At 45.3% G+C, this 25,296-nt stretch overlaps 1 protein-coding gene across 1 annotated transcript in view; it reads left to right on the top strand.

Moving 5' to 3' along the window:
- NME8 (NME/NM23 family member 8) overlaps positions 1–25,296 on the top strand; it is a 2,398,321-nt gene that overhangs the window by 1,207,706 nt on the left and 1,165,319 nt on the right. The window lies entirely within an intron of this gene.

Below are 25,296 nucleotides of genomic sequence, written 5' to 3' on the forward strand. Positions count from 1 at the left end.
TCAATATTAGTTTATTTCCCCAAAGTCAATGTTTTAGATAACTGAAAAATCTTGACAAATCTTCATCCGTTAGTGATTTATTCTCAAAAAAAGTCAGCCGGCACGTGTTTCGACCTATGTCCTCCTCATGAAATGTAAATAATAATTAAGAACGTGTTTGTCCACATGTTACCCTTTTTTTCATGGCCTTAGACATGTATCAATCTGATGCCCCAAGCCTTTTTGTGACCGGGGCATCCAACGATACTTGAGAGTATTCCGTACCCATATCCATCCGACACCTCATTTATATTGACTCCATATTTTACATTGGTACTTTTTGTTACACCTGAGTGGTTAAGGCTTTCCACCGAAGGTTTACTACATTTTCCAAAGTCTGCTACGTAGTTGCAGAACTTTTATTTTTCCTAGCCATTTCTCTATAATCCAACACACCAGGAGACTTTGTTTTGGGCTGAGCGCGGCCACCATGAGAGTGGCGTCCTGTGCGTGGCACGTCTGACGTCACACCCAGGACCATATGTAAACATAATTAAATATAGCGGCGCATGGACATGCAGCGCGCATGGTTTTTGGGATTTTAATCCATCGATTTGGAGCACCATACTATCAGTCTGAGGTAAGATTAGGCTAATTTAACACTTTTATGCAACAAAGGGCCCTATATTTGAGGGACAATCCTTCTTTGTAACAAATGGTTTGGGCCATAGACCAAAATAATATTTAAGGAATTCTTCAGTCCTTTTTAGGTAATACTGACGTCGGATGGCTCATACTGCTGCGAATTAACCCTACTTTGCATGGATTTTGAGCAGTTACACTCTTTACAGATCACCTTCACATTAATGGCCCGCCACAATTTAGGTAAGACATGGACTACATTATCATGTCATTCCAAATACATTACGGGTTATACAGTCTAAAACTTTTAATTCATATCTAATTTCATTCTTTCTATCTGTCTAGGACCCACATACCTAGAAATCCAGAAATAGGGTGAGTTTGGCCAATCATTTTATGCAACAGCACTTACCTGAGTTTAAGACCACACCAGGGTGAATGGTGATCAGGTGCTCATTTTGATTCCTCCAATATAATTAGCCCACATGGGTTAACACTGAAGTTTGAAGAATTTACATATATACACTAATAATCACCCCTATAACTTGCATGAATCATACATTATCACTAATTAATTTTAATTCACAGAGAGTATTGGCTAGAGTGGTTGTGTCAGAATGGGACGCATTGCATACCCACTGTCATTTCAAAATGAAATTTGGTACTAACAAGGGTGTGACATATTTCAATATATATATAATTCTTTGCTTTTGTTTGTTCTTCCCTGCCTCTGCTTACCTATTTTCTTTGGACACGATTTTGGGTATGTAACTCATTTTTTGTTTTACTTGGCAATTGTACAATCTCTTCTCATAATTTTCTTTTGACCTTTTTTGTATGTATACAACACTGGTAACGTTCACAAACACGTTCAGAATTATTATTTACATTTGATGATGTTTTTGTGGTTACTGTATCAGCCTTGAGGACGACTTAGGTCGAAACACGTGTCGGCTGACATTTTTGAGAATGAATAACTAACTAATGAAGATTTGTCTAGATTTTTCATTTATCTTAAACATTGACTTATGGGAAAAAACTAAGCGTGATTTGCCAATACCAATATTATCACTGGTTTCACTTTTGTGAGGTTGTTATGGGCAGATCTCGTGGAATTGGCTACACAGCTTACCGTAACATTTGATTTTAAGTGGTCATAGCACACTCTAGAGTGGTTTGACCCATACTCTTTTCATCTCTGGTGAAGCATAACTTTGGATGCATGGATGCTACAAATGGAAGTCGACTGTTACTGCCTTCCATTCCTAAAGAAACATCCAGATTGCCCCTGAAAGCCTGATCTACCTTGTTTCCAGATCCGCTCCTCCAACAGGAGATTCTCATCCTGTTGGAGAAAGGTGTAATAGAGCTGGTACCTGTGGCAGAGAGAAACCAGTGTTGGTACTCTCCCTACTTACTAATTTCCAAGAAGGACGGAGGAGTGTGACTTATCTCGGACTTGAGATGCTTGAACAAGTTCCTCAGGAAGGACAAGTTCAAGATGGTAACTCTTTTGCAGCTCCTTGAGGCCCTTCGACTCCAGGATTGGTTGGTGTCATTGGACCTTTAGGAGGCTTACTTTCATGTCCCCATACATCAGAAGCACAGAAAGTACCTGAGGTTCACGGTTGGCAGTTCCCATTATCAGTTCTGGGTTCTGCCATTCGAGCTTACCCTAGCCCGAGGGTCTTTACCAAGCTTAAGGCAGTGGTGGCAGCAAGCCTAAGGCGGGAAGGGATTCGCATCTACCCCTACTTTGAAGACTGGTTGATCAGGGCTTGTTCTCCAGAACATTGCCAGAGTCATCTCAGTTGCAGCTGTCACTTCCTCCATGAGCTTGGTTTCACTCTGACCTTCAAGTAGTACCACTTGACACTTTCACAGAAGCTTCAATTTATTGGAGCAGTCCTGGATTCAGCCTCGGTAAATGTTTCGCCATCCGAGTTAAGGGCTCTACATCTCTTTCTGATGGTCCAAAAATGTCAAAGTGCCCAACATCTCCTGGCCTACGACCTCCTACGGTTGCTCGGCCTAATGGTATCCTGCATTTTTCTGGTGCCAGAAGCCCAATCTGAGAATGAGATCCCTTCATTGGACTCTCAGATCCCAGTGGTCTCAATTCTGGGGCAGAATAACGGTCCGTCTCAAGGTCCCGACAAAGGTCGCTCAGGATCTCCTGTGGTGGGCCAGCCGAGAGAATGTGATGAGATGAGAACCCTTTTGGCAACCATGGCCAGGGATGACAGTTGTGACAGGATGGGGAGGGTACATGAAAGATCTTTCATTAAGCAGACACTGGTCTCAGTCGGAGTCCAGAATCCATATCAACCTATTGGATCTGAGGGCAATCAGACTAGCGCTGATGGCCTTCCTACAGTCAATAAGGGGGAAAAGTGTCCTGCTAATGACGGACAACAAAGTGTCCATGCACTACCTCAATATGAAAGGGTGTGTAGGGTCACTGCCCCTGTCCAGAAAGGCAATTTAGCTCTAATTCTGGGCACTGAGAGAAGGAATCACTTTTCTGGCAGTTCATCTAGCTAGAGAAGAAAACATGGTGGTGGATGCTCTGAGCAAGCAGAGCATGATCCCCCACAAGTGGGAGCTGGCTCAGGGAGTCCTTCTGGAGATCTTTGCTCTTTTGGGAACCCCTCGAGTGGATCTGTTTGTGACCAGTGTCAACTGGAAGTGCAAGCTGTTCTGCTCCTGGGAATTTCTCCAAAGAGGAGCTTTAGGGGAGGCGTTTGTAGTGGACAGGGAGTTTCCGCTGCTGTACGTGTTTCCTCCAGTTCCTGTCATTCGTCATGTAATAAGGAGGTGGAGAACGTTCAGGAAAACTATTATCCTGATTGCTGCAGATTGGGCAAGGAGAACGTGGTACCCAGACCTTCTAGAGATGGCCATCTGCCCTCCAATTCGTCTTGCCCAAAGAGAGGACCTACTCTCGCAAGAGGGAGGTGCATTCTTTACCCAGAGATCAGGACTCTCAATTTTCACGCCTGGTGTCTGAAAGGGTGAGATGTAAGGATTAGGACCTTCTGGAAGACGTGATAGAGGTGTTGCTTTTGTCTAGAAGACCAGCAACTAAATCCCCATAACACTGCCATTGAAATAAGTTTTGCAGCTGGTGCAGGGAAAAGAAACTTGATCCCTTCATATGTAAACTTCCCTATGTTCTATCTTTCTTGCTCCACTTGATCCATTCTGGGTTACAAGTGGCCACAGAGAAGGGCTACTTGGCGGCACTTTCCAATTTTTAAGAGATCTCTGGATGAGGGGGTCGTACTTTAAAGTGTTGATTGTAGTACAATTTCTTAAGGGCCTAACAAATTTTTTTGCCTGCTCCCTTCATCATGCCAACCTGGGACTGGAATCGGTATTGAAATGTCTTATGGGAGTTCCTTTTGAGCCCTTATATTCGTGTCCAATGCTTACTATAAAACTGCCTTTTTAGTAGCTATCACATCTGCCCATAGAGTAAGTGAGCTACAAGTCTTCTAACCATCCTTTCACATCCTTTTTCAACTACAAGGTAGTTTTGAGAGTTAGATCATCCTTTCTTCCGAAAGTTGTGTCGGAGTTGCACCTTGTACAACTTATAGTATTACCAACTTTTTATCCTCCTCCTCGCTCCATCGCCTGGACCCTAAAAGTGTATTAAGTTTCAACATTACACGGACAGCAAATGTTCGCCAGGATGACCAGCTCTTCATTGGATACGCTGGTCAAAGATTAGGTTTAGCGGTCACAAAACAAACAATTTCTAGATGGATTGTCATGTGTATAACAGAATGCTACTCTCTGGTAGGCAAGGATTCGCCCGAAGGTCGCATTCCACTAGAAGGGTAGCTGCTTCCACGGCTCTAAAAAGAGGTGTGCCAGTGCAGGACATCTGCAGAGCGGCATCCTGGTCATCCCTTCATATTTTCATTACATTTTACTGTATAGACACTTTATCAGGAGAGGAGGCCAAATTTGGCCAAGCTGTCCTCCATAATATCAACAAAAGAAATATTCTTGGCACCCACCTCCTAAGACAAACTGTTTTGGGAGTCTATCAAATATGAGGAATACGAGGGAAGACACAATCCATTCAAAGAACAAGTTACTTACCTATGGTAATGTTCTTTAGACTGGATGTTCCTCCGACAAATTCCTCATCTTTGATATATCCAAGTCTGCTTGCAGCTTGCTTTGGATTTTTTTTCTTCATAGGGTCGAGTGTCGTGCAGCATCGAGTCATTGGGCCTCATTACGAGGTTGGCGGTAAGAACATTTCTTTTCTTTACAGATTGGCACAATTAATGCAGTTGCGATACCCCTCGTATTCAGTGTTCTTGCATAGCTCATAGTGACACAACATTGCTGTTCTGTACAGAGGGATGCCGTATGTGTGCAGTTATCAGGCATTTCAGGGGTTAATTCGAAAGGTTAGCATTCTTGCATGGATCATACTGAAGTGACATTGCTGTTCTTTACAGAATGATACAGTTTCTATGTAGATACAGCATATCTTCAGGGGACCCTTGGAATATTCAAATGAACACTCTCTGGAGAACCTAAAAAGAAGGTCAATATGTTGACGGATATAATGAGCCGGTGTGAACAAAATGTTCTTACAACAGATCTGTACCCTACTGTTTAGTGTCCCATCCTACAGGCGTACCCAAAGGTTGCTGGTGCTATTCACTTATTAGGTTGTTCCACTCAACTGCCACATTGAGCCTCTATGGGTGCTGTTCAGGCGGTATATCCACCTTTGTTCCAGTTTCCCCATTTGTTTGGTTTCCTCTCCCCATCTCCTGTTGGGGGTTAGCATCAACAGGACAAACCACATTAAGTCCTGGTCGGTGTGCCTTTTCAGGTTGTAGTGGTCCTCTAGGGGTTTGCCCTCGACCTTGTGTCGTATGCATGAGGTATGTTCAGAGATGCTATGTTTGACTGCTCTTATGGTGTTGCCGACGTAAATTAATTTACATGGGCACTCAATGATGTATATATCACCATCTTGATATTGCAATTAGTGTGTATCTTGAGGATCCAGTGGATCTTACCGTGGTCAAATGAATGTTTGGTCTCAGTGAATTGGCAGGCAACACACTTTACACATTTGTAGTGTCTCTGGATAGGTGGAAGCCCCCAGGTTCTCTCCAATGACGGTTGCATCACTGGTTCTTGGTACGTGTAGACCAAGTGTTATTGCAAGTTTTTTTTTTTTTTACCGAAGAAGGGTCTTTTGGAGAGAGTCACTATATTTTGTATGAGATGCCAATTTTTATTTATCAGGCTTTTAACTTGGTTGTTGACAAGGCTGAAGGTAGTGACACAAACTAGTCTCTGTAATGGTTCTTTAGTTTTGGAGGTAAGGCAGACATCCCTTGGGGTGTTGGCCGCTCTCTTGCGTGTTGTCTCACAGCTCTCTTGGGGTATCCCCTCTGCAGCAACCTCTGTTGTAGAGCCCTCTGAGTGTTTCTGAAAGGTTTCTTGATCTGTACAGTTCCTACGGATCCTCAGGAATTGTCCATACAGTAAATTGTCTTAAGGCTGGCTGGATGGTAACTCGTGAAATGCAAAAGACTATTGCGGTCTGTTTTTTACAAACCTGCCATACTTTTTGATTTGTCGATCCCCTGGGCTGGGCACCTGACACAATGTCACTTCTCCAGGCTTACTGACACGGATGTCATCTCTGGCCACCTAGCACCTGGGCACCTTGTGTAGCTTGCTCATGACAACTGTAGACCCCAGAGGGCTAGAAAGTTTTTTTTTCCCTGTAATCTCTTGCAGTTTCACTTACTTAACAGGGACCACACTGTCCCTTTTCTTTAATTTTATAGCGACCAGGTTCACTGGCAGCAATGCCAACCTCCTGAACTGAGCCCAACTACTGACATGGACTCCTCGAACCTCGGGTCATCTTGATCAGGAATTTGACCCAATCGGCCATTCTGAGAGCGCATGTAGTTGCAAGCGCCACTTTTCAGTAGATCACGTTCAACACACTGCCATGTATTTGCATCATACGTGCTGGACTTACACCTGCACAGTAAGTTCCCTTTGGGACTGCTAGAAGCAATGCCTGAGCCTAGATGCTCACTTTTATAAAATTGTTCTGGATACAGACCCCCACTTAGTGTATGTTATTTGTCTTTCTAGATCACAGGTGTAACGCTTACCTGGACTCTGCGGGGACACTCACGAAGGAACCACTTAACTCAGTTCTTCTCAATGGGTGTAGCTCCAATCCTTCCTTAAACTAAACGGACGTGAGTTCCTAGGACAAACACAAAAATTTTCTAAGGATTTTGATTAACGCTTCAATGGAGTTTAAACTAATTCCACACTCAATACAACACTTCAACTTTTCTAATTACCGTGGGGTTTTATGTTGTACGCTCTCCATCCTGCATCGGTGCAGGGGCGCTTGTTCTGAAGAGGGGTGATGGTGCTACTAGGGTGGCCAGGGAGGAAATTTTCCTAATGTTTAATAAGCGGGAAAGACACAGCGTACAACAATCACACGACCGATAAGAGTGTGAAACCAGGAACTGTGCCGTGCTGAAGTAACTGGAATAGGGCCAGGAAGTTTTTGAGAGCACCTAAAGTGTGAGGGAAATTCCTACGCCCTAACATGCATGGGCACCACAACTGGGAAACGAATCACCTCAGGAAACACACCAACCTTTTGTAGTAGGTGGAAAAGCATACAGCAACATGCCATTCACGATTCGCGGCAGAAAAAAAAACAATAGGTGAAGAACACCCGCCAAACTAAGACTCAAGCTACGAAACACTCGGCAACTCTGAAGAGCCACTAAGCTTCATCTGTTACGCGCAACAAGCGCTCAGCACAGAATTCCAAGTAACACTGAACTTCACAATATCATCGGAAAATGTTGTAATGCTTCATAAAAATAAAAGCCAAGATACTTGCGAAGAATTTCCGACAGGAACTCTCGAAGTTTTGAAAGACGTTCCGTGACTGGGAAATAACGGGGCTATGAAGGACCGGAACAAAGTCTGTGACGAGAGTTACAAAACTGCTGAGGAAGATTCGGTGACTGGAACTAGGGAATACAGAAGGGGCTGAGGAGGAATCAAATGACTGAAAAAGGGGTAAACGTAATAAGTGGCGCTGGCGCGTGACAGAACCTAAAGCTGGACAGCGGCAAGCGTTGACTGAATTCTCCGACGCGAAGCAGGGAATGATCGAGGGGAGGGGCTTAAATAGGAGGAGAGAGAGAACAACTAGACCTACACTGTGCATTCTACCAGCATAAACCAGGCAGCCCTGTTGAGTGTCGGGAAGAGCTGCTCATACCTAACACTGATCTGAGTTGTTTTTTTCTTAACCTCCACGAATGGTAGATTGAAGACCAATTCTTTTTGGAAGCCTTTGTGGGAACTTTTGCTGTGATCATGACAGTATTCCCCCCCAAGGCCCCTCCTAAGGTGAAACCTTCTCCCCCTGGCTTACTAGGATTATTCAGATGAAAGGATTTAATTAATCGGGGTGCGTGAATATTTTTGAGGGGTTCCCAAGTTCTCTCCTGCGGCCCATAACCCTTCCAGTCCACCAGGTAATGCAATTTTCTGCGAACAACCTTAGAGTCCAAGATAGCCTTTACCTCCTACTCTGGCTGGTCACCTTCCACAATTACAGGAGCCGGTGGACCCTGGATTCGGGTATTTGGACTTACAGCCTTCAATAAGGACACATGGAACACTGAATGGATTTTCATGTGTTTGGGGAGTGTTAATTTCATGGCCACCGGGTTGATGATCTTCTCAATGGGAAAAGGACCCAAGAATCTTGGAAGAAATTTCCTGGATCCTCTCAACCTCAGGTTCCTAGTAGCCAACCACACTGAGTCTCCCACCTTGTATTCCGGAGAGTCTCTTCGCTTTTGATCAGCAAACTTCTTCTGAGCAGTCTTCGCCAAATTCAACTGTTTACTGGCTAAGTGAACAGCGGTGATAATGTTGTCATGCAGTGTCGTTATAGCGGGCATTTCCAAGGATTCAGGTGGATCATGAACCGATGTTCGTGGATGCCGACCATATACAGTGAAGATTGGACTTAATCCAGTTGAGGAGTGTACGGAATTATTGTAGGCATATTCTGCAATCCACAATATCTTTTGCCAAGAATCGTCGGTTTGATGAAGCATGCACCTGAGGTACTGTTCCAACGTTTGATTTGTGCGTTCTGTTTGCCCATCAGTTTGTGGGTGATAACTAGAGGACAAACGAATCTCCATCTGAGCCATCTTGCAACATCTTTTCCAGAATTCAGAGACAAATTGACTTCCCCGATCAGATACCACAATGGAAGGAAAGCCATGCAGCCTTACAATGTTTTCCAAAAATACCTTGGCTAGGACCGATGCAGTAGGCAATCCTTTCAATGCCACAAAGTGTGCCATTTTAGAAAATAAATCCACCACCACCAGGATGGTGTCAAATCCTTCACAGTTGGGTAAGTCTGTAATAAAATCCAAGGAGAGCGTATGCCAAGGAAGAGGCGGAACTTCCAGTGGTTTAAGGAGACCGGCAGGTTTCATTTTCTGCGATTTATTTTGAGCGCAGACTCCACATGTCTTGATGAATTGAATTACATCCTTTCGCCAAGTTGGCCACCAATACGATCTCTTGACTCTTTCTAAGGTTTTAGTGACTCCCGGATGTCCTTCCATTAGTGCACCATGGTAGTCTGCAATTACTTGCTCTCGTAGCCTTTGAGTTGGCAAAAATAGTCGCCCCTTGTAAAATGGCAATTCGTCCTGTACATAACAATGTTCCTTTACGGACTCCCATTTTTGCAATTCTGCTGTACTGATATTGGCTTTGATTTCAACTCTCAATTTTTCAAATAAGGAATCTGTAACATCCATGACTCCAAGCACCTTTTCGACTGGAATTATCTCCACCGGAGTTGTGGCACTGTAAGCTTCTTCTCCTTTACCAATTCGGGACAGAGCATTGGCCTTTCCGTTACGGATACCAGGCCGAAAGGTGATAACAAAGTCGTACTCAGCAAAGAAAAGAGCCCATCTCAACTGACGTGAAGATTGTGCCTTTGCCGAACGCAAGTAATGAAGATTCCGGTGATCTGTGAAAATGGTAACTGTGTGCCTAGCCCCAAGCAGATAGTGCCTCCATTCCTTCAATGCACACTTTATTGCCAACAACTCCTTATCGGTGACTGTGTAATTCAATTCCGCTGCTGAGAACTTTTTTGACCAAAAGGCCACTGGGTGTAGTTCGTGCGAGATAGGATCACGCTGCGACAAGACTGCTCCCATGGCAACGCTAGATGCGTCGGTCTCGACCACAAAAGGAAGATCCAACTTAGGATGTTGAAGAACAGGTGCCGCAGTGAATTTTTCTTTCAGTTTCTGGAAGGCCTCACCAGCCTCGTCTGTCCAAGCAAAGGTCTTATTCTTTCGTAGCAATGACGTGATAGGATGAACCAGCTGAGAGAAATCAGGCACGAATCGTCGATAAAAGTTAGCGAATCCCAAAAAACTTTGGACTCCTTTCACTGATGTTGGAGCTGGCCAGGATAGAATTGCGTCAACCTTTCTATTGTCCATTTTCACTCCTTCCGAAGACAATATGAATCCCAAAAATTCCACCTCAGGAACATGGAAGTGACATTTCTCCAGTTTTACGTACAAGAAGTTTTCCTTGAGGATTTGGAGAACAGAAGTTACATGTTTGACATGTTCCCGGGGGTTGGCAGAAAAAATTAGGATGTCGTCCACATATATCACAACACAGATATCCAGAAGCTCCCGAAAGATGTCATTCATGAATGACTGAAAGGCTGCTGGTGCGTTACATAACCCAAAGGGCATAACCTGATATTCGAAGAGTCCATAACGTGTGCGAAAGGCAGTCTTCCATTCATCTCCAGGTTTTATGCGAATGAGATGGTATGCCCCACGGAGGTCTAGTTTGGTGAAGATCCTGGCTCCTTTTACCTGATCCAGCAATGTGGAAATCAGAGGCAAGGGGTATCGGTTTTTTATAGTGATTTGATTTAAGGCCCTGTAATCGATGCAGGTTCTAAGGTCCCCTTCCTTTTTGGGCACAAAGAACAAAGGCGATGCTGCTGGGGACTTGGATGGTCGAATAAATCCATTGGCTAAATACTGGTCCAGATACGTTCTCAAATGGAGGTTTTCTTTTTCAGTTAGTGCATAAATTCGATGGCATGGAAGTTGGGCTCCTGGAACCAGGTCTATTTGGCAATCATAAGGTCTATGCGGGGGCAGGACTTCAGCTTGCTTCTCCTCCTGAAAAACATCCTGGAACCGTTGGTATTCATAGGGCAATGAACCGATGAGACCCAACGTGACTTCTGGAGTGTTCGGCGGTGGTTTCTCTTCCTGAACATGTTCCGTCCCATTACAATTTTCTTCACACTCTGAACCAAACACCACAGTTCTTACACGCCAATCAATGACAGGATTATGTTTTTCTAGCCAAGGAATTCCTAGGATAATCTGGAACTGTGGCGCCTGAATAAGGTCAAAGGAAATCTCCTCCTTGTGTCCCCCCTGGCAGAGCATGATGATATTGTTAGTGCGTTTAGTAACTGGACCTGACACAAGGGGAGTGCCATCCACTCCAGAAACATTTTCTGCTTCCAACTTATCCATTAACGGGATGCCCAATCTGCTTGCCAGGTTTAAATCCATATAGTTGCCGATGGCCCCACAATCAATATAAGCGTTTAGCGTGAATTTTCTTGTAGGACCATCCTGACTGCATAGGATAACTGGAATCACAAAGTGTGAGGTCACCGAAACCTTCTTCACGCTCGACAAGCTGACCGCTATGCTTGTCGGGCACTCAAGTTTTCCGGAGTTTGCTCCTTCTTTTCCTGACTAACACTGCCCAGGGGTTTTCGGGAAGGTTTCACAGGACAGTCCTTCAGGAAATGACCAGCCTTCACGCAGTACAAGCAGAGCTGTTGCTGCCTCCTTTTTTCTCTCTCAGCTTGGGAGATAGGACCACGAATGACACCCAGTTGCATAGGTTCGGCATGGTTTTCTGACGACGCCCGTCCAGAAGTTTCCTTGGGGCGAACAAAATATGCCCGACTCTCTGGGCGACCTCGATCCATTCTTCGATCTTGAAGTCGGTGATCCAACTGGATGGTTAAGTCGATGAATTCGGCAATTCCTTCTGGTGGGTTCACCACTTGAGCTAGGACATCCTTCAGCTCACCCCGTAACCCACGGTAAAACAAGGTAGTTCTTTTCTCTGAAGGCCAATTGGTTTCTGCAACAAGTCGATTGAAAGTAGCTACATATGCCAGCAATTCTTGATTACCCTGTCGAAGTGACGACGACAGGGTAATCAATGCTTGACCTTGGGTATGGCGGGCAAAAAGTTTCTCTAGTTCACATTGGAAGTTTTGAAAATTTCTCAACACCGGATCATCTCTATTGACAAAAGGAACTGCCCAGTCAGCAGCATACCCACCCAGGTAAGACAACACAAAGGCCACCTTAGATTGGTCTGTGGGAAACGTTCCCGGTCTGCATAAGAAATGTAGCCTGCATTGATTTAGAAACACAGCAAACCTTTTAGGGTCTCCAAAAAAGCGTTCTGGGGGAGCTAAGGGAATATTGCCTGGTACTACTACTTGGACAGGAACTGATGGTGCAATTGGGGCTGAAACTTGAGGGTGACCAGAAGGTAACGGAACCTGACCAGCTTGTGACTGCAATAATTGGCGGGCCAACTCCTCAGTTCTATCCCTATTAACCACTAACTCTTTCCTCAGAGCATTAGTTTCGGAACGTGCTGCATGCACTTCCGCTCTCAATTCCCCCAACAATTGGGCCAACTGATCTACCTCAGGAGTTCCCATGATGTCCAGGCAGAGTATGTTTCAATGGCTTCGCGTTCTGTAACGCTTACCTGGACTCTGCGGGGACACTCACGAAGGAACCACTTAACTCAGTTCTTCTCAATGGGTGTAGCTCCAATCCTTCCTTAAACTAAACGGACGTGAGTTCCTAGGACAAACACAAGAATTTTCTAAGGATTTTGATTAACGCTTCAATGGTGTTTAAACTAATTCCACACTCAATACAACACTTCAACTTTTCTAATTACCTTGGGGTTTTATGTTGTTTGCTCTCCATCCTGCATCGGTGCAGGGGCGCTTGTTCTGAAGAGGGGTGATGGTGCTACTAGGGTGGCCAGGGAGGAAATTTTCCTAATGTTTAATAAGCGGGAAAGACACAGCGTACAACAATCACACGACCGATAAGAGTGTGAAACCAAGAACTGTGCCGTGCTGAAGTAACTGGAATAGGGCCAGGAAGTTTTTGAGAGCACCTCAACTGTGAGGGAAATTCCTACGCCCTAACATACATGGGCACCACAACTGGGAAACGAATCACCTCAGGAAACACACCAACCTTTTGTAGTAGGTGGAAAAGCATACAGCAACATGCCATTCACGATTCGCGGCAGAAAAAAAAACAATAGGTGAAGAACACCCGCCAAACTAAGACTCAAGCTACGAAACACTCGGCAACTCTGAAGAGCCACTAAGCTTCATCTGTTACGCGCAACAAGCGCTCAGCACAGAATTCCAAGTAACACTGAACTTCACAATATCATCGGAAAATGTTGTAATGCTTCATAAAAATAAAAGCCAAGATACTTGCGAAGAATTTCTGACAGGAACTCTCGAAGTTTTGAAAGACGTTCCGTGACTGGGAAATAACGGGGCTATGAAGGACCGGAACGAAGTCTGTGACGAGAGTTACAAAACTGCTGAGGAAGATTCGGTGACTGGAACTAGGGAATACAGAAGGGGCTGAGGAGGAATCAAATGACTGAAAAAGGGGTAAACGTAATAAGTGGCGCTGGAGCGTGACAGAACCTAAAGCTGGACAGCGGCAAGCGTTGACTGAATTCTCCGACGCGAAGCAGGGAATGATCGAGGGGAGGGGCTTAAATAGGAGGAGAGAGAGAACAACTAGACCTACACTGTGCATTCTACCAGCAAAACCAGGCAGCCCTGTTGAGTGTCGGGAAGAGCTGCTCATACCTAACACTGATCTGAGTTGTTTTTTTCTTAACCTCCACGAATGGTAGATTGAAGACCAATTCTTTTTGGAAGCCTTTGTGGGAACTTTTGCTGTGATCATGACAACAGGACACCTCATGTATGAGTATGTCTCACAATTCCCCGTCCTGATGAAGGCTGATTATAACGCTCACCTGGTATCCACGGGGACGTTACTCAGCCTGTTCTGACCTCTTATGACCTGAAACCCTTCCCTGGAGGCTATTTGATTGGAGACTGGGCCTGAAACACAGGGTTGGTAGAGTTGAACTCGCTATTGTCTCTGTGTGCTTGAACCCCTTCTTCCCCGGGGTCCAACCCTTCCCTTTGATCCACAGCTCACCTTGTTTTCTTGGATAGTGTGCTCTCCGTCCTGCTTACAGCGCAGGGGCGCGTTGATTGATGCAGGCTCGTTGCTGCCTAGTTACTTCACTGGCAAGAGTCTCACAGGTACGTATAATGAGTCTTTTGAACAGTTCTCTAACCTCATTCCTTTCCTTCCTTAGATGATGGCCGGCGTCCGGGGATGGCGGCGTGCTGCTGAGATGAGTAGCACTGAAGGTGAGTGTGAGCACGATGTGCGATGCACCCCTTTCGTATTTGCATTGAACTGAGTTCATTTTCTGCGTCTTTTAGGTGCCGTGACGTTTTCAGCGTGGATGCCGGTTATGAAGAACACATGCGGTGGGTAAGCGCGGCATGCAGCGCCTGTAGATGTTTCCACGCTAACCTGGAGTGTCTTTTCCCTCTTGCAGATGGATGAGATGTTCCGGAGACAGAGTTCCCCCAGAGCGGCTGGGATTCAGGTAAGCATTTGAAGCTTGTACAGTATTTAAAAATAAGCGAAGATTTGCAGAATGTTTACTAATGCCTTTTTTTCTGTTCTTTTCCCTTTTCCGTAGGAAGCGGCATGCCGGGATGGGAATGACACCGCCGAAGATAACCGCAGAACAGAAGGAGCGATGAATGATGGGCAGAAGCACCACAAGGTAAGGCTGTTCCTAACGGTGTTCTTGTTCTTGCAGGAGCTGAGTGCAGAAGAAAGATGCAGGCCTACTGGAGACCGATCCGAACACGGTGAGTGTCACGGTGCAGAAAACGCAAAGCATGTTTCTCAGCCTGGGTGTGGCTTAAATAGTCTCTGGGTATCCCAGGTGTCTCTTGGCTGAACCACACCCAAAAGACTAGACCGCACATGCAGTTCTGTGAACCGAAATGTGTGGGGGCATCCATCTTGTCCCCATCAATGTACTACAAGTCCAATCCCCAATGTTATCCTACGGGAGTGAGTGAGTCTGGTGCCACAAGCGCCAAGTCTGACTCCAAGTGGGTCTTTGGAGGGATGGAGAGGACCTTGAGGGCCATGTAGGTGATTGTGGCCGGGCTCCAGCCTGACATCTTGGAGGGCTGAGGACATGAGGGGCAGGAATCATGACACTGATATAGTTATAGCACTCCACTTCTGCTGCAAAGCCGGAACACAGACATGTCGACAATTCCATCACCACCCAGTGCTCCTTACGCAACACTGTTGATCAAGCCAATTAATTTGGCATTTGTAAAAATACTGTGCTTCTGACACCTTTTTCATTTCTGTATACAAAATAAATCTTGTTTTCTTTGCAAAGAGGTGCACAAAATGTTTTCCTCAGAGGAGAGTTTTTTACTGTCTGGTTGTCTGGAGGTGTGGCTTACAGGTTACAACACTGCAATAGTATGCAAATGCATCCAGGCGTATTACATTTGGAGCATTTGTTCAAGTATTTGTAATGTTAGGCTGCTTTTCTACAATGCAGATTTAGGGTGGGTAAAGAAAAAAGCCTTGCCCTTGACCTCAACGACTTAGAAGGATACAGAATTGACTATGTAATGTTTTTTGTCTTGAAGCAGCATTTTAACTGTCTCATATTGATTTCTAGCTTTTTGGATGCTTTGGCTAAAATCAGGGAAAAAAATTCAAGGTGGTATTTTCCTTTCTCACTTCGCCTGCATCCCGGGCAGCACTCAATATAGAGTCTTGGTCGTGATAGTTCAAGAAACAAACAATTATAGGCTGCGGCAGGCTACCAAGCTTGGATCTAGGGCCTAGGGACAAACATGCCTGTTCCACCACAAAGTAGACAATTTAGCATTTGGGAGGAGGCGTCCAAAGGATGTTGTCACTGGAGCAGGGAGTTGGGGTTTATAGATGCGTTTGAAGGTTAAGGGCAGGATACAGTTGGGGACGGGGGTAGTAGGGAGCAGGTAGGTGTTGGTGATGGTAGCATGAACCAAATGGTAATGCCAGGGGCACAGGGTTAGGGTGTGGCACAGCAGTCTGGGATCTAAAAGGAAAAAGATGCAAGGGATCAGCAGAGAAGCTTGGGTAGATTTGCTGGTGGTTGGGATGGTATCATCCGGCTGTTCAGTTTTCTCCTGTGGCATTTACAGTCAGTCAATGGCCTTTCTAGGGCTCAGACTTCTTCTTCTGATGTCTTTCCCGTATGAGTTTTGAGTCCTGGTTCGGGGGCAAAGCCCGAACCAGAGATCAAAACGGGCTGGAATACAAGCTCCAATGGACATTGTTTCGTGTTGGATTTTATGCCCAAAAACACTGCCATTGGAAGTTGTTAAACAGACTTTGCATTTGATTACATCTCTCGGTGTACAAAGCCAATTTTACACATAAAGCAACCACAATCTGCCGCATCTGTAGCTGTAAAGGAGCAGGTATTTTCCGGAACATTTTGCACGCCACTTAAAATGAGGCTAAAAATATTGTTGTTTTTGCAAGTTTCTTTTTAATTACACTTAAGAGGTGAAGCCATATTTATGTATGCATCAGGTTTTTCCCACCTTTGTATTTAAGTGGGTGGTAGTACCAGAGTAATTCCTTAATAATCCTATTATTGGGTCAATACTACCATCCAGCCCCTTTCAGATTCAGGTCAATTGCCAAAACAAATTCTTCTATCACTCCCGGACAGAAACAAAGGGATTGCATTGGACTAATCAATGAAAATCTTGATATTCTTCATTGGGCAGAAGAATTATTTTAAAATAGACGCACTAGCCATGGAAGAGAACCAAGCTCACACTAGCTAGACCTAAAAAAGTTGGAGATGCTAGTTGCTTCCATTGCAACATAAAAGAGAAGGAGAGTGAACATCACCAGGGGCTGGCTTTGAAGCTCTAATAAAATGATTATCGAAACCAGGTTAGAAATTATATCAAATATAAGCTGAGGTCTCCAGTCCTCTTGCATTCCTTTTCCTACCTTGTGTGGCACAAAAAATCACATCAAAGAGGAGATACGCCATATGGGTCTTAATCTATGTAGCGATTATATGTTACCCCCATCCTTGTTTTACTCAAAGAATAATTAATTGATTTAGCAAGGCTTTCAACTGTTGTGACATGCTGCACACCATACATAAAAGTTGTTTTGAATGGATTGTGTCCTCCCACGTATTCCTCATTTTAGATATATCCTTACCTTCAGCTTTGCTGCTTCGGAAAAATGTTTCTTGCTCCACTCAAGGCTGCGGCGTCGATGTCACTCGGCGGCATCCGTCAAGCGGCAATGTCATCCGCTGTATAAATGCCTCAAGCTCACCCGTTGGCCTCAGTTCCGTTTTTCTGTTAGCTTCGCCTCGGATTGAATAAATTGGTGCTTCAGTTCGGAAGAATGTCGTCTTCATCTAATTCTTCCACACCAAGGACTGGATTCCAGAAATGCCAGAAATGTGGGAGAAAGATATTGCTGACTGATCCCCATCGGAATTGCCTCTGGTACCTCGGTTACGACCACCGTATTGACGAGTGCGGTTCCTGTCAGTCGATGACCCATAAGGCCTTAAAGGAACAGCGAGGTAAACTGGCGGTGGGGGAGCAATCCTCAAAGTTTTCTTTGGGAGGGAGAAAAGACTCAGCTGAGTCTTCATCAAAACGTCACAAAAAATCTGGGTCCAGGAGTAGATCCAGGAAGTCCTCTTCTTCTTCCTCAAAAAAGGCAAAGAAAAGACAACACCGTTCTCCCTTTTCCTCTTACTCGATGTCGTCTGAGGAAATCATTACATGTCCGTCAAAACAAGATTCCCCAAGAAAGTGGGAAGAGTTCAGAGCATCTATGCTAAAGATTTTTGAGAATGCGGCCCAGACCCCCTCAAAAAAGTGTAGCGAAGACCATGCCCCTACTCATAAAAAAAGTGACAGGGGAAGATGTAAGATGAGAAAATCCGAAAAAAAATTGTTGCGGGTGTCGTCCAGGGAATCTTCCCTGACGCCTCATAAAAAACGCCTAACGGTGCATGAATCGGAGGTGGAACTCAAGAAAATGGCATCAGACTCTCATACGCCATCAAAGTCCTTGTCTAAAACGTCCTTGAAGCCTCTAACGAAGGCGGTCGAGCACAAGGTGTCGACAACCCATCCCAAAAAGGTTACATCGAGTGCACAGTCGAGGGTGTCGAAGGCTCCTTCGACGGTGTTGACGATCTCGATAATTCCTTCGATGGGGTCTACAATTCCTTAGAAGGTGTCGAAGATTACCTCGCCGATATCGAAGATGATGACTATAACATTGACGCCATCAACGCTTTTGTCGACGTCTTCGTTCACTCCAATTACAAAATCGATACCTGTGTTGAAGTCTATGCTACCTGAAAAGGTATTTCATCCAGAAAATAGACATGATTTCTTTAGAACCATTTCCTCCATATATGAAGGAGATTCATCAGCAGAGGAAAAAGATGTTTCACCTGCTGGTGTGAAATTTGGTACAAAGCAAGTCCCTGAGGAGTTAATTGACCCTCAATCTAAAATGCAAGACTTATATGAGTGCTTGCAGTCAGCAAGTAGTCTGGATACATCTCCAGAATATAGTCATGGCCACAGGCTCTAGAACACAAAAACCACACCATCTAGGGACGGGGACAATGGACTTATGTCTCTTTGGGACTCATAAACACAGGGGCCCTGGTTGGACTCAGTCCTGGCGCCTTTGGCGCCAGGCCCATATAGAGATGTGAGCAGGAATACTTTATTTCAGTGCAGGAGTGCTTTTATTTTACGTCAGTGCACAATTTATTTCAGTGCAGGAGTGCTTTTATTTTATTTCAGTGCTGGATTGCTTTTATTTTACAAGAAATTTCCAGGTGTTGGAAGCCTTTATTCCAGAGGACATCCCCATCTGCAGACTCATCGGGCGTGGCTCCCTAGGCCTTGTCTTTAGGTGCTGACTCATTGGGTGTGACAGGGGGTGGCAGCAGGCAGGCCAGAGCTAAAGGGCGTGGCCGGGAACAAAACTATATAAACCCACCGATCCCTCAAGCAAACGCTTCGCGTTACTTTGCACCTCCATGTAACATGACGCTCAGCGCCGCCTGGACCAGCTACTTACCTCGTGATCCTGCAACAACAGCATCCTTACCTGGACCCTGGCTCGCATCTCCCAGCAACGCTCCATTTTCTTGGCAGATCCCGAATCGTTGCCGCAGCACCTGCGCTCTCAGTCACATGAAGCCAAAGTCCTGAAACGAGAAAAGAAGACAAGACAAGGTTAGAACTCCCAAAAACACACAACCCATGGTCGCGCCGCATTTAAAACCCAACGCGCACCCTAAGGCACCATTAAAGGCTACTTACCAGCTGTCGGACATCTCAGCCCTGCTCCTCTGTACCGCCGGCTCCGCTTCTTCTACCGCAGCTACCGCCGGCACCGCTACACCACCTGCAAGGGGAGAGAGCAGAGAAAAGAGACATTACATGCAAAGGACAGAGAACAAACTTTACAAATTCAATTACAACAGTCGAAAGACAAGCGGGCAGTTGGAAACAAGGGAAACATTTACCTACAAGAGAAGTGGAATAGTCGCAGCTGGCCTGGACTTCTACGACAAGGGACCAGTGAAGGAACTCGGTTCCCTTCAACAAGCACCCCTGCCAGAAGCAGCAGGACGGAGAGCTCATCATCATCATTCAGCAGGTGAGCCTCAAGAGTAGTGCAACCCCAGGGAAGTCACATCCAGGGAGAAGAGGTCTGGAGAAGGAGTCAGGGACCACAGGCTGCATACTCATACAACCCCCCTTATATTCACGCAGGAGCCGCACTGCTCATCACCGCAGTTCCCAACACAGATGCAGAGGGAGGAACAGACAAGAGGAGTTTTATCCCTGGGAGGGCTGCGACCATGCCCCAACAACGTCGCAGACACCAGGGGAGCGTAACAAATATGAATTTGAAAAGCCGGACCCGGATGATCATGCTGATGCAGGATATAGAAAATTGATGGACAGGGTAACTGAATTCATGGGATGGAGTAGAAATTCACCTGTCTATCAGGAGGATGATATGACTGACATCCTTTCAGGAGGACCTCAGCAAGACCCCATACTTCCTTTTCATGTAGCCTTACAAAGGAGGGTTAACACATTTTGACACAAAAAAAGTGTCAAAATATAGACCCTGTTCCTCAGATCCCGAATATTTGAGTAAACACCCATCACCTGAAAGTTTTGTAGTTCAGGCAGCTACTTCTACTAGAAATTCTGCATACCCTACAATTCCCCCAGATAGGGATGATAAAAAGATTGATGCATGTCTCGAAAGATTTTTACGTCAGGGAGCATGGCTTCAAAATCTACAAATGTAACTTTTACCCTTGCAAGATTTACATATACCCTTTGGGACTGTATGACAGCAGCAGCTGAACACATCCCTGAAGGTGAGGAACGTGAAGGGTTCCTATCCATAGTAAGGGATGTAAAGGATGCTTCGGGGGAATGCCTTCAATCAGGTTTGGACACAGCTGACAGTATCTTTGGGTCCATGGTGTCTAGTGAGGTGCTACGTAGATTTGCGTGGCTGGGGAAGTCAGGTTTTGCACCGGATGTGCAATCCAGGCTTCTCATTATGCCATGTGACGGCTCAAGGTTGTTTAGCAGCAAGGTGGATGAAAGTTTGGAGAAGCTGCAGACCTCCAAAGCGGTGGCAAAATCACTCTGTCCCACTATACGACAACCTCAACAACGCCCCTACACAGGCTCATCTTCCTGGAGGGGTCGTCCCTTTCAATTTTATTCCTCATTTGGAAAAGGAAGGGGACAGAGGACAAAGGAAATTTCCTCGGGGCGATGAAGAGGTACTAGATCTGCCCCAGCAACGGCAACTGTCCCTTCAGCTGCTGCTGCAGCTGCCGCAAAACCACTCTGAGGTTTTGACCCATAAGACTCCAGTGGGAGGCAGGATCTCACAGCATCTGGAAGAATGGCAGAGCATTACTTCAGATGCTTGGGCACTGGAAACAGTATCCCAAGGTTACTGCCTTCCTTTTCAAAAGAAACGTGTACCTGTAGCGGAGAGGAACAAGGGTATTCCCCAAATTTTCCTCATACCAAAGAAGGACGGAGGATTGAGACCGATCTTGGACTTGAAAAGCTTGAACAAGTTCCTCCGGAAGGACAAGTTCAAGATGGTCACACTTTCTCAGATCCTTCAGGCTCTCCAACTCCAAGACTGGTTGGTATCATTGGAGCTTCAGGATGCTTACTTTCATGTGCCAATACGGTGTACAGTCATAATGTCGAAAAAAAAATGTCGACAGACAAAAATGTCGACAAAAAAATGTCGAAAAAAAAAATGTCGACTTTCTCTTTTTTTAATTATATATTTATTTTAGGGGTTTGGGAGCTAAAAAAAAAGGGAAAAATTAAAAAGAAAATTAAAAAAGGGGGGTTGGGGGGAACCCCCCATATAAAAAAAAATGCATTGAAAAAAAAAGTCGACATTTTATTTTTCGACATTTTTTTTTCGACATTTTGACTGTCGACATTTTGACTGTCGACATTATGACTATAAACCTGCCAATACATCTCAAACATAGGAAGTAGCTAAGGTTCAAGATTGGCAATTCTCACTATCAGTTTTGAGCTCTGCCTTTCGGGTTGACCCCGCCCCGAGAGTTTTCACCAAGTTGATGGCGGTGGTGGCAGCGAGTCTCAGGAGAGGGGGGGTTCACGTCTACCCCTACCTAGATGATTGGATGATCAGGGCACATTCTCCAGAACAAGCCCAGGAACATCTGTCCAAGACCTGCCACTTCTTTCACAAACTAGGCTTTTCTCTGAATTTAAAAAAGTCAAACATGATACCATCACAGAAACTCCAGTTTATCAGAGCAGTCCTGGATACTTGTTCGGGCAAAACCTCGCCTCCCGAAGAGAGAGCTCACCACATTTTGCAGATGTAATAAAATTCCAGAATGCCCAGTATCTACCGGCCTTCGATTTTCTCAGGTTTTTCAGTCTTATGGCATCCTGCATTTTTCTGGTGCCAGAGCCAGATTGAGGATGAGATCCCTTCAATGGGCCCTCAGGACTCAATGGTCCCAATTTGCAGGGAAAATGTCAGATCTTTTGCAAGTTCCAACCAGAATAACACAGGAACTTCAATGGTGGGCTTGCAGGGAACATTTCCTCAGGGGAGAATCTTTTTGGCAACAATGGCCTGAGATAACAGTAATGACGGACGCCTCATTCACAGGGTGGGGAGCTCACACCAACGAATTGACAATCAGTGGTCGTTGCTCTCCATCAGAGTCCAAACTACACATCAACCTATTGGATCTGAGAGCAATCAGACTAGCACTGAAGGCCTTCCTGCCCTCTGTACAGGGAAGAATGTCCTGATAATGACTGACAACACGGTGGCCATGTACTACCTCAACAAGAGAGGAGGAGTAGGGTCACTACCACTGTGCAGAGAAGCAATGCAGCTCTGTTTCTGGGCAATACAAGAAGGGATCCCTCTGTCGGCAGTTCATCTAGCCGGAGAGCAAAACACAGCAGCGGACACTCTGAGCAGGCAGAGCCCAGTCTCCCACGGGTGAGAACTAGCTCAGGAAATCCTTCAAGAGATCTTTGCCCCTTGGGGAACCACGCAAGTGGATCTGTTCGCGACAAGTGTCAACAGGAAGTGCGAACTGTACTGCTCAAGGGAATTTCCTCCGAGAGGAGCTCCAGGGGACGCGTTTGTAGTGCACTGGGAATTTCCACTCCTGTATGGGTTTCCTCCAGTCCCTGTGATCCCCCAAGTAATCAGGAGGTTGAGAAAGTGCAGGAAAACCATGATCCTAATTGCCCCGGATTGGACCAAGAGACATGTCCATCGGCCGTCCAATACGTCTTCCAAAAAGAGAGGATCTTCTCTCGCAAGAGGAAGTTCACGTTCCCCATCCAGAGGTCCAGACACTCTACCTTCATGCATGGCTTCTGAGAGGCTGAGATACAAGGATTGGGACCTTCCAGATGACGTCATGGAGATCTTGCTTTTACGCCAGAAGGCCAGCTACTAAATCTCTGTACCGATGTCAGTGGAACAAGTTCAGTAACTGGTGTAGAGATAAGAATGTGGATCCGTTTCAGTGTAACATTTTTTAGTATTTATTTATTTATTTGTAGTGCGCACCTTGCCCCGGGGCATCTGGGCTCATTTTTTGCAAGGAAGTTACAGGTTACAGCAACAGATCTATTTTACACTTTTTACATTTTGCACATCTATACAAGCAATTAAGAGCATTACATAGAAAAAAAAGCCGAGCGGACCTAAGTATACATGGTGAACAGGCTGTGAGCAGTACACAGCCAGTTCGCAGGCAAAGGATTGACAACTGTAAAGGTTTATAGAGAGGTGGCCAGGGCATCCAGATCACGTAGCCACAATTTGGTTTTCGATTTGAAAAAGTGGATGTATGGAACATTTCGGAGAGCATTGGGTAAGGTGTTCCAGAGCTAAGCCGCAAGGACTGAGAAGCTTGAGCCTCCGGCGATCTTCAGTTTGAAGCTGGGAATAGTCAGTGTGTGAGCCTGAGCATATCTCAAGGGTCTGATTGCTGTATGTTGAGTAAAGTGCGTGGATAAGTAGGCCGGGGCTGCATTATTCTGAGCCTTGTGAGTTAGGACAAGTGCTTTGAGAGATATGCGATGCGTGACAGCTAGCCAATGCAGGTTGCTTCTAGTGTTGGAGATGTGAGAACGCCTGGGGACATTGAGGGCTGCCGTTATGGCATTGTTCTGGGTGACTTTGAGTTTATCAAGGTTTCTTTAGCTGGTCTCTAGGTAGAGGGCGTTGTAGTAGTCAATTTTGGACAAGATGAGAGTTCTGGCGGGGAACATTCACACAATATTGTATTTTCTGTTATACTTGGCTAATCTGGGGCTCCAGGTTGGCACGATAAAGGGTTATGTAGCAGCACTATCTATTTTAAAGCGCTCCTCAGAGGAAGAATATTACTTCACGATACCTTTGATAACACAATTCTTGAAAGGTCTAAATAATGTGTTTCCTCCAATACTTTTTCAAGTACCTGTGGGGGACTTAAACTTAGTACTAAAGTTCCTCACATGCATTCCATTTGAGCCTTTACATTCTTATCCATTAAGGCTCCTTACTTTAAAAAAAACAATACTTCTTGTGGCAATTACATCAGCCCGCAGGGTAAGAGAGTTGCAGGCACTTTCTAGAGGCCTCCTCACACCATCTTTTATAAAGATAAAGGTTTCCTTAGGGTTAAACCCTCTTTTTTGCCAAATATTTTCTCAGATCTTCACCTGTCACAAGAAATAACACTGCCTGCTTTTTACCCTCCTCCTCACGCAAGTAAGGAAGAGGAAAGGCTACATAGATTAGACCCTAGAAGGGCGCTCAGCTTATATATTTCAAGATTGGCAAGATTATGTCAGTGTGACCAACTTTTTGTGGGATACACTGGCCGCAAATTGGGACTGGCAGTGACTAAGCAAACATTATCTAGATGGATAATAACTGAATGTTATAGATTGGCTGGGAATGATCCTCCAGATGGGCTGAGGGCTCATTCAACCAGGGGCATGGGGACTTCAACAGCACTTCAAAGGGGTGCTTGAGTGCAAGATATTTGTGCAGCAGCCACATGGTCATCCATGCACACTTTTATAAAACATTATGCTCTAGATTCAACTTCTTCACAAGGAGGTCTTTTTGCTAAATCAGGACTTCATTCTGTACATGACTAATATTTCTGTACTCCCACCTCCTATTCAAAACTGCTTTAGGAGTCTATCTAAGATGAGGAATACGGGGGAGGACACAATCCATTCTAAGAACAAGTTACTTACCAACTGTAACATTCTTTCGATTGGATGTTCCTCCCACATATTCCTCATCGACCTTCCCAGCCTACCCCACCGTACAGTTTACGTGGTTTACACTCAAAATTCCTTTAAGGCTTGGGTCAAAAGAGGCACGCCATTAACTACAATCCATTGGCTACAATATACGAAAAAACAGAACTGAGGCCAACGGGCCCGCTCGAGGCATTTATACAGCGGATGACGTCGGCGCTCGACGGATGCCGCCGAGGGACATCGACGCTGCAGCCTCGAGTGGAGCGCCCTCTGGTAGAGAAAGAAATGTTTTTCCGAAGCAGCAAAGCTGAAGGTAAGGATATATATAAGATGAGGAATACGTGGGCGGAACATCCAATCGAAAGAACGTTATAGTTGGTAAGTAACTTGTTCTTCTATGGCTTCATTGATCTCGTCGATTCTTTAAAGCTTTG

The sequence above is a fragment of the Ambystoma mexicanum genome, chromosome 5p, assembly GCF_040938575.1.
Source record: "Ambystoma mexicanum isolate Mex_15411 chromosome 5p, UKY_AmexF1_1, whole genome shotgun sequence".
Taxonomy (NCBI): domain Eukaryota; kingdom Metazoa; phylum Chordata; class Amphibia; order Caudata; family Ambystomatidae; genus Ambystoma; species Ambystoma mexicanum.